Here is a 4,467-nt window from a genome sequence, read left to right as displayed (position 1 = left end):
TATGCGCTGTTCGTTTGGGGTGGACGCTCGGGCTGTTTGGGGTCCCAGAGCAACAAAATAATTTTAATATATAATTTAATATAAATAAATAATAATAAAAAAAAAAAAAATATATATATATATATATATATATACGTGCTGTGATTGGCACCACTCGGCGCCTTGTCGGGGAATTACATTATGGAAGGCCATAAAGACAAATATTTCTTTAGACGTTACATGTACAGACGATATAACGCGTAATTGCGTCTAAACCATAGACTGGTCTAAACACGTTATTTCGTGTACAGACGTTAATGTTTTGGCCAATGGCAAGGCCGAAGACTTGAACATTTGCATAAAATGTATTAAACATATAATAGTGACGTAACTATCTACCTAAGGACATGTCATTAATGAATAATGCATATAAATGTGACGTGTCATCGTACATACCATAGTACGTGCAGAGCCGTAGAGATTTAGGTTTTTAGTTATTAATATTTCTTTCTAGACAGATGTAGTGTGCACCAACAGTTGTGTGCGTATGTGTGTGTGTGTGTGTGTGTGTGAGCGAGTGTGTGCATGTCTGAATGAACCTGCCATAACAATAAAATAGGAATCACAAACTTACCAATCAACCATGCTTGTAAAAAGAGGAAAAAGCCCTAAGTGGTTGTGGTAATAATAGGGGAAGTCTTGATAGACATGGTTAGGACATTGTTGGTGTTTCTTTTCATTTATGTATTTAGGCCTATTTAATTAATTAATTTGAATGGATTATATATTGTTGCAATTTTCTGTTCACTATATGACATTACATGTAAAATGGACATAAATGTTAATTTTGTGTTTGCATGTAACTGATTAAAACAAATGTCTTGCCTCTCAGAGAATCTGACGGTATAGCTGCTCGCATCACGGCCTGCCTGACAGGCATTTCTCAACTCAACCTTGCAATGACAGAACTGCTTGTGGTCCCAGCTAAACCAACACTTCATCACAACTTCTCTATTCATCTGGGCTCATCAACCATGACTCCATGCAGGACAGCCAGGAACCTTGGACTTGTGATTGACGATCAGTTAAACTTACAGACCACATTGCTTGAACTGCCCGGTTCTGCAGATTTGCCTTGTATAAAATTAGGAGGATCAGGCCCCTCCTATCAGAGCAGCTACACAACTCCTTGTCCAAGCTCTTGTTCTATCCAGACTGGACTATTGTAATGCTGATCCAGAATGCTTCAGCAATAGTGGTCTTTAATGAGCCGAAGAGATGCATGTCACACCTCTCATCATACACTTGCAGTGGTTGACAATAGCCTCTTGCATCAAATTCAAGGCACTGATGCTTGCCTACAGAAAAACCACTGGCTCTGCACCACTATACCTAAACTCACCACTTCAGACCAACATATTTGTCCTCCAGAAGCTTGCATCTGCAAGTGAACACAAAATCATTTTTGCTGACCTTTACCTTGACTGTTCAAAGCTGGTGTAATGATGTGCCTATTTTAACCTGAGCTGCTGAGTCTTTAGCCATTTTCAAGAAACAGCTAAAGCCGCATCTTTTTCAGTAAAACTAACACTTACTATTCTATATCTATTATTAAAAAAATCCTTGCTATGTGTAGCCTACTGTGCTGCACTTGCATATTGTGGGGGTGTGTTAGAACAAGCTCTCATACTCATTGGAACATTGGTTGTTTGAAAAACTTATTATTTTTCACATATTGTACATTATTATAACACCTCTTTCCCCAGTCTGGCATGAACGGCTCAAATAGTTCCTGTATCAAATGAAGGCCCGCCTTCTGAAATACGAAATGTGCTGTGATTGGTTAGTTGGGCCAGTGTGTGTTGTGATTAGTTCGCTGGGCCAGTGTGTGCTGTGATTGGCACCACTCGGCGCCTTGTCGGGAAATTACATTATGGAAGGCCATAAAGACAAATATTTCTTTAGACGTTACATGTACAGACGATATAACGCGTAATTGCGTCTAAACCATAGACTGGTCTAAACACGTTATTTCGTGTACAGACGTTAATGTTTTGGCCAATGGCAAGGCCGGCAAGTGAACACAAAATAATTTTTGCTGACCTTTACCTTGACTGTTCAAAGCTGGTGTAATGATGTGCCTATTTTAACCTGAGCTGCTGAGTCTTTAGCCATTTTCAAGAAACAGCTAAAGCCGCATCTTTTTCAGTAAAACTAACACTTACTATTCTATATCTATTATTAAAAAAATAAAAAAATCCTTGCTATGTGTAGCCTACTGTGCTGCACTTGCATATTGTTGCCCTATTGTTGATTTGACTGCTATTCTTCTTCTCATTTGTAAGTCGCTTTGGATAAAAGCATCTGCCAAATTATTAAATGTAAGTGTAAATGTATTGTACAAATGTGCGTCTTTTTTGTGTACTACAGTATAGAATTTTCTTAGTAAACTTTTACCTTGAAATCTAAAAAGCTCAGTGTGGCACAATAGCATTCAGCTACACAAAACAGGCATTCTTGTAAGCAGTCAGTGTCGACAAAAAAGAACAAAAATGTAATTTGTATTTGACAAATATTTCCAGGGTTGACTCCAGTACTTCATTTAAATACATATATTTCAACGTACAATATAATTTTATAACAATATAATTCAGTTTTTTTTTTGCAAAAAAAGTTTCTTGGTTATATTAAAAAAAAACATCAAGTTTTATTACTGTCCCAACTAACCTTATTCAGCAAAAGTGTGAGAAATTGTTTTGTTTTACAGAACATGTCCCAAACTGTAGGCAGAATGCAGGGAGAGGAAAAATAGCAATAGGAGTAATTTCTCAAGATGAAGGGTTTTTGTGTAAAACCTGCCTGTGAACAAACAGGTTCAGCAGAGCTGGGCGGTGCAGTCAGGGTTGCCCAATCGCTACTCAAAACTAGCCCAATCCCGTTCCGAGGGGGTAAAATACAATTTTTTTTGGCGGGGTCCCCCTGCTAAAATTCGCATTCCAGGGGATAAATATCATGTTATTGGAGTCGCTTCAAACCCGCGGATATGAAAAACAACCCGCGGCAACAGTGTTAAAGTGGCCCAATTCCGCGGGAAAACCGCGGACTTTGCAACACTGGGTACAGTTGAAGCCAAGTACACCCGGCTGCAGCCTGCAGATCAAGGCGGGGCTGCACGTGGGGCGGGGCTAGACGTGTCGCCCCGCCCACAACTGTTCTCATTGGTTAGTGGCAAAGTAACGACGTCGACGCCGCGGTATACCGGAAATGTGGCTGAAACAATACATGGTAGTAATACATAATTATATAAAACAAAACTGAACCCGTTAGTTACTTATACCTGGTAAAAATATATAGTATTAAACAATACATTGCAAATTTGTTAATTTTTGGAAAACGTTTCATTATGTACATTTCCAAGCAAGAATCCAATTACTGCTTTTGACTTGTCATATTGCAATCGCAGTCAACGAATATAGTTTATTTACACTTTAAGTTTTAAGTTATTTCTATTCATGTGTATTTGTCATTTAGAACTTAAGTTATTTATTGTCGTTTTTTATTTTAATTTCAGTATATGCTTCACTGTTACATGTATTAATTATTAACATTTAAATAAAAGTTGAATATTCTCAGCAAGAGTGTCAAGTCTTAAGATGTCATTAAAATTAATGGTAACACTTTACAACAAGGTTCATTAAACATTATTGTATTAACTAGCATGAACTAACCCAGAGCAATACATTTGATACTGTATTTACTAATCTTCGTTAACGTTAATGAAAATACTGTAGTTTATTGATGTTAGTTCATGTTAACACGATTAATAATGTATTAGTAAATGTTGAGATTAACCAAGAGTGTCAAGTCTTAAGATGTCATTAAAATTAATGGTAACACTTTACAATAAGGTTCATTAAACATTATTGTATTAACTAGCATGAACTAACCCGGAGCAATACATTTGATACTGTATTTACTAATCTTCGTTAACGTTAATGAAAATACTGTAGTTTATTGATGTTAGTTCACAGAGCATTAATGTTAACAAGATTAATAATGTATTAGTAAATGTTGAGATTAACATTAAGATTAATAAATGCTGTATAAGTGCAGTTCGTTATTAGTTCATGTTAACTAATGAACCATATTGTTACCAAATTAATAAATTATGGATTTACTTGATAACAAAAAGCTTATGGTAAAAATACCAGCATTGTCTGTATATGAATAACATGCCAAGACAATTATTTCTTTGTTATTTAGGTATGAAACAGTTTTCTTCTGATAAAGAAAGGTGAAATTTGTACATCTGTATATAACATCTTTTTGTACATATAAATCTCTGGTTACACATTAACTTCCTTTAATACTTAATCTCCTTTAATCATTAAACCTTCCTTCTTTATACACTTTACCGGCACGTGAAACAGCAGTCTGGGTCCTCTATGCTGTCGTAGAATCCTCTCAGGCAACCACGCTTCCCATTAC

Source organism: Sinocyclocheilus grahami, unplaced genomic scaffold (genome assembly GCF_001515645.1).
Source record: "Sinocyclocheilus grahami isolate Dianchi unplaced genomic scaffold, SAMN03320097.WGS_v1.1 scaffold900.1, whole genome shotgun sequence".
NCBI classification, from domain to species: Eukaryota; Metazoa; Chordata; class Actinopteri; order Cypriniformes; family Cyprinidae; genus Sinocyclocheilus; species Sinocyclocheilus grahami.
The sequence above is the reverse complement of the archived record's forward strand: the minus strand, read 5'-3'. Positions refer to the sequence as shown.